Genomic DNA, 8433 nt, shown 5'->3' with positions numbered 1-8433 from the left:
TTTATTTATTTATTTATATTATTAATGAGGCCATAGCAGTGCAGATGGGTCATACAGCTAATCACTCAGGAGTTAGAAAAAAAGTGCTGTTGTTGTTATGTGCCATCAAGTCAGACCCGACCAATAGTGACCCCTCCTTGGGTTTCCGAGGCAGTATCTCTATGGAAGTAGATTATCCCATCTTCCTTCTGAGGAGTGGCTGGTGGGTCTGAACTGCCGGCCTTCTGGTTAGCAGTCAAATGCCTTAGGCACTATGCTACCAGAGCTCCAGATCAGACAAAGAAGCATAGTCAATAAAGAGGGGAAGGTAGATGGTGCATATGATTGCTATAGAACCAAAGAACTATGAGTCTTTAGAAACTGAAAGAGAGGAGCATCGTTCCCCTATATCAGGAAGCAGAGAAAGCTTTGCCTTGTAGTTCATGCTCAGAATTTGAATTTCTACATTCTCAAAATGTATGAAATAATTTTATTTTTCTTTAAAGCTACCCACTTGTTGTATTTTCGTTACAGCAGCCCTGGGAAACTAAGACTTTTGTTGAGTCTCCTTAGGGTCTGTCCACCACAATATGCAAAATAATTTTTTTCACTAGTTTGCCTAGAGCTTCTAATTGTTAAACATTTTCCTTGTCAATGTAACAAACTAAAGAAATATCAAAGTATTCCAGCAAGTACGCAGTCCTCTTCTACACTGAGTTTGTGACAAATTTTTTGTATGTTTCTATAGTCAACTCGAGGGCACATAACAACAACAACAATAGTCAGAAGAAGATGAGAGACCAAAGGCCATTTTCCCCAAAATGTGCATAAATTCAGCATCCTTAGGAGCTCTCTGGTGGTGTAGTGCCTAAAGCATTTGACTGCTAACCAGAAGATTGGAGGTTCAAACCCACCAGCCACTATTTGGAAAGAAGGTTGGGCAACATACTTCCATAGTGAAACCACCTCAGAAACCCAAGGAAGGATCCCTATGAGTTGGATTGGATTCGATGGCAGTGAGTTTGGTTTTGGTTTGGGCAGCATCCTTAGTCTTTGAAGATACGTAGATACTGATAGATAATTCACAAAATAACTCTACTGGTGGATATCTCATTACTTTTGTTGTTTTTGTTGGGTGCATTTGAGTCAGATTCAACTTATAGTGCTTCTTTGTACAACAGAAAAATAACACCGCCTGTTCCTGTGCCATTCTCATAGTCCCTTCTATGCGTGAGCTTCCACCATTATAGGTACAGTGTCAACCCATCTCGTTGAAAGTCTTCCCCTTTTCCAGTGACCCTCTAGTTTGCCAATCATGATGTCCTTCTCATGAGACTTGTCCCTTCTGATAACATGGCCAAAGTATGTAAGACACAGTCTGAGCTTTCTCACTTCTAAGAAGCATTTCAGCAGTACTTTCTCCAAGACAGATTTTTTCATTTTTATGGCAGTCCATGGTATTTTGAGTATTCTTCACCAACACCAAAATTCAAAAGCATCAGCATTTATGAGGTCTTCCTTTGTCATTGCCCAGCTTTCACATACATATGAGGTAATTGAAAATGCCATGGCTTGGATTAGGTACACCTTAATACTCAAAGTGACATCTTTAGTTCTTACCAATTTAAATATATCTTTTATAGCAGATTCGCCCAGTAAAATACTTGGTCTGATTTCTTGACTGCTGCTTCCATGGGTGTTGGTAGTGGATCCAAGTCAATTGAAATTAGTGACATCTTCAACTTTTCTCCATTTATTGTGATGTTACTTATTGGTGCACATGTGAGGATTTTTGTTTTCTTTATGTTGAGGCATAATCCATATTGAAGCACAATCATACTTTGATTTTCATCAGTATATGCTGCAAATCATTTTCACATTAGGTAAGCAACGTTGGGTCATCTGCATATCTCAGATTTTTAACGAATCTTCCTTCAATCCTTATGTTGCATTCTTCTTCATATAGCCCTACTTCTGGGGTTGTTTGCTCAGCATACAGATTGACTAAATATGGTGAAAGGATACTACCTTGATGCACACCTTTCCTGATTTTAAACTATGAATATCCCTTAGTTCTCTTTGAATTACTGCCTCTTGCTCTGTGTACAGGAGCTCTGGTGGCATCATGTCTAAGGCATTTGATTGCTAACCAAAGAGGCTGGGTGTTAAAACCCACCAACCACTCCTCAGAAGGAAGAATGGGCAATCTACTTCCTTAGAGATACCTCTTTAGAAACCCAAGGAGGGGTCATTATGAGTCTAAATAGACTGGATGGCAATGAGTTTGGTTTCTGGTTTTTGTCTATATACAGATTTCACATGATCATAATTAAGTGTTCTGGAATTCCCATTCTTTTCAATATTATCTGTGATTTATTATGATCCACACAGATGAAGGATCTGCAAGGATCACAGAGCTGGTGCAGACCGGGTAGTATTTTGTTCTTCTGTGCATAGGGTCGCTATGAGTTGGAGATGAATCAATGACACCTAACAACAATAACAACCACACAGATGAATAATGTCTTTGCATAGACAGTTAACAAAGGTTAACATCTTTCTAGGGTTCTTTGCTTTTGACTAACATCTGTATGACATAAGCAATGACATCCCTGGTTCCATATCCTTTTCTGAATCAGGCCTGAATTTCTATCATTTCCTTGTCAAAATATCGCTACAAACATTTTTTATATATCCTTAACAAAAATTAACTTGCATATGATATTAATGATATTGTTCAATAATTTCTGTATAATCTTTCCTTGGAATGGGTACAAAATGGATCTCTTCCATTCAGTTGGCCAGCTAGCTGTCTTCCAAATTTCTTGACATAAACAAGTAAGTTTACTTAAGTGCTTCATCTGTTTGTTGAAACATCTCAGTAGTCATTCCATCAATTCTTGTAGACTTGTTTTTCCTCATTTCCTTCAAGGCAGCTAGGACTTCTTACTTCAATAGCATTGGTTTTGATCATATGCTACCTTCTGAAATAGTGGGCCACTGAGAAATTATTTTTGATACAGTGACTCTATGAATTCCTTCTATCTTCTTTAGATGTTTTCTGTATCATTCAATATTTTCCCCATAGAATCTTCAATATTGCAACTCAATACTTGAATGTTTCCTTCAGTTCCTTCAGCTTGAGAAATGCCAATTGTGTTCTCTTTTTGTTTTCTAACTTCAGGTCTATGCACAGTTCATTTTAATGCTTTACTTTGTCTTCTCATTATTATTGGCCAGTCTTAAAATTCTGTTGAAATATAAAATACCCTAATAATGAGAGGGATATTGAAAAAGATATACCTTCTGGTACTTTGATATTCACTTAGCATTAAAGAAGGCTCAATGCATAATAATTTGTATAATTTCAGTATTTCAAGGTATCTGAAAATTTGGTGTAAATGAATGATAAATACTATCAAGCATTTCATTTTACATATTTTGTAAGATGCCATTGAATCATTTCCAACTCATAATGACCCTGTGTACAACAGAATGAAACACTGCCCAGGGCTGCAGTTCTTACTATGTTGGAGCCCACTGTTGCATCCTCTGTGCCAGTCCATCTTGTTAAGATGCTTCCTCTTTTTCATTGATCCTCTATTTTATCAAGTATTATGTCCTTCTCCAGTGATTGGTTTGTCCTGATAATATGTCCAAAGTATTTGAAAAAAATCCTCCTCATTCTTTCTGCTTCCAATCTGGTAGCATAGTGGCTAAGGCACTTGACTGCTAACCAGAAGGCTGACAGTTCAAACCCACCAGCCACTCCTTGGAAGGAAGATGGGGCAATCTACTTCTGTAGTGATACTGCCTCGGAAACCCAAGGAGGGGTTGCTATGAGTTGGATCTGACTCGACAGCACATAACAACAACAACAACATTCTTTTGGAACACCATGGTATATTTAATATTCTTGACCATAAGTCAAATGCATTAATTCTTCTTCAGTCTTCCTTATTCTTTGTTCAGCTTTCTCATGCACATGAGGTGATTCAAATACTAAGGCTTGTGTCAAGTGCACCTTAGCCCACAAATTGACATCTTTGTTTGTTAACACTTTAAAGGGGTCTTTTGCAACAGATTTGCCTGTGTAATGCATCATTGCATTTCTTCACTGCTACTTCCATGGACATTGATTGTGATCTAAGTAAAATTAAATCCTAGATAACTTCAGTAATTTTTCATTCATTGTTTGTTCCCTGTCATCCAGTTGTGAAAATGTGAGTTTTCTGTATTTGATATGCAATCCATGCTGAAGGCTGTAGTCTTTAATTGTCCTCAGTAGTGTTTGAAGTCCTCTTTTCTTTCAGTGAGCAAGGCTATGTCATCTTCATATCTCAGATTATTAATGAGTTTTCCTCCAATTGTACTGCTGCATTCTTCATCATGTAGTCCAGTTTCTCAAATTACTTGCTCAGCATGTAGATTGAATAAGTATGATGAAAGATAGAACCCTGATGCACATTTTTCCTGATTTTAAAGTATCCAGTATGTGATGTAGTGCCTAAGGTATTTTGCTGCTAACCAGAAGGTTAGTGGTTCAAACCCACCAGCCACTCCATGGAAGGAAGACTGGGCAATCTATTTCCATAAAGACTTACCATCTTATTTGGAATTGACTTGATGGTAGTGAGTTTGGCATTTTTGGTTTTAGTATCTTTTTGTTTGAATGATTGGCTCATGAGCTATGCACAGTTCTGAAAAAGTGAAATTAATTGTTCTGTAAGTACTATTGTTTGCAATGTTATCCATATTTTGTTATGATAGACATCATTGAATGACTTTGCATAGTCAATTAAAAAAGGTAAACATCTTTCTGGTATTCTCTGCTTTTAGCCAAAACTTTTTTGATATCAGCAATGATATAATTTATTCTATGTCTTTTTCAGAATCTGACTTGAATTTCCAAATGTTCCCTGTCAATGTACCTCCACAACAGTTTTTGAATTATCTTCAGTAAAATTGATGCTAGTTAGGAAAATTGAATTAATTTATTGATTGCTAATGCACTTGACAACATAATTAGTGTAATGCAACTCTGCATTTGCTGCTCAGTTAGACAGATACACAGCTCTACTTACAAGTTTCAGTCTAGTAGCTTTTGAGGTTCTATATTTAGAAAATGATTTAAGTAGAAAATTGCAGTTAGTAAAAAAAAAATCTACATAATTGTTCTTTACTGATTACAGGGATGATTCCCTCTTTATGAATACAAGTGTTAATACACTAAGTGTTAAACTATTAATGAGTCATCATAGAGAAGGTAAGAAGAAAATGACTTATTTTGCTCTATTATCGCCCCTGACAGAAAGCAATAGTCAAATGCTGGATCTGTGTATCTGAAAGGCACGTGGGCATGTCCTGTAGGTAGATGGGTGCAATAGTTTCACAATTCTACATGTTTCCTTATTAACAAAAGCCAAGCCAAATCCATTGCTGTCCAGTCAATTCTGACTAATAACAATCATAAAGGATAGAGTAGAAGTGTCCCATCTAGTTTCCAAGGCTGAAGTCTTTGCAGAAGCTGACTGACACATCTTTCTCCCATGGTGCAGTTGATGAATTTGATTTGTTGACTTTTCAGGTAGCAGACAAGTGGTTAACCACTATGCAACCAGGATTCCTTTTGCATTCTTCTTAATACCAGACAAGTCACATTTTCAGAAAGAAATATTCATTGAAAAACCTTTTTTTCCAAATTCAAAGAGGATCCATTATAATTTATGATCACAGCATAATTCAAATGAAAGAGAAGTGAATACTCAATGATAGCAGATCATCTGTGAAAAATCTCATTATCACTTGTTGACAGCAAGCTCCTATATAGTCATATATGTATTAAGGTTCTATGTGATGAAAAAAATATCTTGATATGTGCAGATAGTGCTTGAGGTATGGATATCTCTCCATAGTTGGAGAGGTTAACATTTAAATTTAAAGATGCTACATTTTGGTTACCTTCTCAACAGGTTTTATGATCTGGTTTCAGTTTTCTTAAATTAACATGGTCTATTTAGCCTTGTTGTTGTTGTTATGTGCCATCGAGTCGGACCTGACTCATAGCTCTGGTAGCATAGTGGCTAAGACACTTGACTGCTAACCAGAGGGCTGGTGGTTCAAACCCACCAGCCACTCCTCGGAAGGAAGATGGGGCAATCTACCTCCGTAGTGATACTGCCTCGGAAACCCAAGGAGGGGTTGCTATGACTTGGGTCCGACTTGCCGGCACATAACAACAACAACAACATTTAGCCTTATAAGTTGTATCAATATATCACCCTTAAAAACTGTTGAAAAGATGTGCTTTTCTGAGTAGGTGAACCATGCTGAATTTCCATTTCATGTTTCTTGTTTCTGCCACACCACTTCCCCACATACACACACTTGCCAAAACTCTGCTTGTGATTATTTGGAAAAGTCTAAAATTTATTTACTTGCACAGTGAACAAGATGTTTGTAAAAAAATTACAATGAATATCAAAAGATGTAGATGAGGCCAGTGAGACAAGAAGGAAGACTTTGCATTCACAATGTAGATAATTAAAATATAGCACTGATCCCCATTTTGCATGACAAGGAGTCTTTCACTGGCATTCAATCAATACAAAGATTTTCAACAAATGTAATGATCTTCTCTATACAAAATGTCTTGTCTATTACTCTGGGAAATACAAGAATGAATGAATTATTATTATAAACTAAATCATATTAAAAGCATATATGGAAATAGAAAATTATGCAAACAACTATTGCATTGAAAAAAATGCATTAACTATTCATCAGAGCATCCTTAAGCTGTCCACTAAAGGAAGAAAACACTCTGATATGTAATAATTGAGGGAGACCTGTGGAAATTGATGTTTTTTCTTGACCTGGGCTGTCACTTGGAATTTTAGACAAAGATTACTGGAGGAATATGTAGTGGAATACCAGCTTAGATCTTTAAGTAAGAATGGAAATATAGATTTATATCATTCCTACATGGCAGCCTTAAAGATAAACTAGGAGCCTTGGTGGCACACTTTTGTTAAACACTCTCCTGTTAACACAAAAGCCAGAGGTTTGTAATGACCAGCTTCTCCACAGGAGAGACGTGGCATTCTGATTCCATTAAAAAAAAACAGCCTTGGAAGCATTATGGGAAGTTCTACTCTCCTATATGGTTACTATGAGTCGGGGTCACTATGGATTAAAGTTGTCTGAACAGGAATGTGTTCAGTTTGGTCTTTAAAGATAAACTGATATATTTCAAGGAACTGATTTAGGGGCTAACGCTTATATGCTATTAAAACTTCTGTTCTCAGTCAATGAAGGAGGGGAATACTTTCAACGAGATGGATTGACATGGTGGCTGCGACAATCGACTCAAGTATAGCAAAGATCTTGGGCTGGCGCGGGATCGGGAGGTGTTTCGTTCTGCTGTGCATGGGGTCGCTATGAGTCAGAAACGACTCGGTGACACCTAACAATGACAACACTGTATTATACTGATTTGTTACCCCTGGAAATTACTATACCTTAATAAACCTAGGTTCTAGAATCTTCTAAAGCAGTGCGATTTTTTGAGATCATTCTTATTTGACTTACTATGAAGTGTAATGAGATTTAAGGTTCAACATGATTATATTAAAGTGCTTTATCTGAATGTTTCTCTATTTATTAGGAAAAAAAGGCCTGAATCATTATTGAGAATAAATCCAGATAACATCATCATCCTATTACGAAACATTACGAATATGAAAATAATTTTAAAAATAGGAAGTCCATCCTTCCAGGCCTTATGAGACAACTCTTGTGTAGGCTTGTAGTCTGGAGTAATAACTAAAGAGGCTCATTTGGGACAATACACTCTGTGGTCAATCTGGATAAAATGAATTCATATGTGTCATCCATCCAGCTCAATGACACATAGCCCTAGAATTACAACTGCAACTACCCTGCCCCACTTTCCACCATTCATCTCTCAGTTTATCATACTGTGGTGGCTTGCATGTTGCTGTGAGGGTACAGGTTATATTACCAATATTTCCAATACTAGCAAGGTCACCCCTGGTGGATAGGTTTTGGCAGAACTTCCAGACTAAGACAGACTGGGAAAAAGGACAGGGCCACTAACTTCTGAACAAATTGGCCACTGAAAATCTAAGGAATACTAGTGAAAATATTGGAAAGATTTACTAATAGCAGTGAAACTTTGTCTGATATAAGCTGGAAGATGAGCTCCTCTGATTAGAAGACACTCAAAATACGATTGGGAAAGCACTACATCCTCAAAGTAGTAGTTGTTGTTGTTATGTGCTGTGGAGTCAGATGTGACCCATGGCAACCACTCCTTGGGTTGCTGAGGCAGTATCCCTATAGAAGTAGATTGCCCAACCTTCCTTCCAAGGAGTGGCTGGTGGGTTTGAACCACCAGCACTCTGATTAGCAGACAAGTGCCTTAGGCACTAT

General features: G+C 37.2%; 1 pseudogene; it reads right to left on the bottom strand.

The window, feature by feature from the left end:
* Nucleotides 1–7618: 7618 nt before the first annotated feature.
* The window catches only part of LOC103210059, a 5468-nt pseudogene continuing 4653 nt past the window's right edge, over nt 7619–8433 (bottom strand).

This window comes from Orycteropus afer, unplaced genomic scaffold, assembly GCF_000298275.1.
Source record: "Orycteropus afer afer isolate SDZICR_OR568_19922 unplaced genomic scaffold, OryAfe1.0 scaffold00566, whole genome shotgun sequence".
NCBI classification, from domain to species: Eukaryota; Metazoa; Chordata; class Mammalia; order Tubulidentata; family Orycteropodidae; genus Orycteropus; species Orycteropus afer.
Note: the sequence above shows the minus strand (reverse complement) of the source record. Positions and strands in the feature narration are given on the sequence as shown.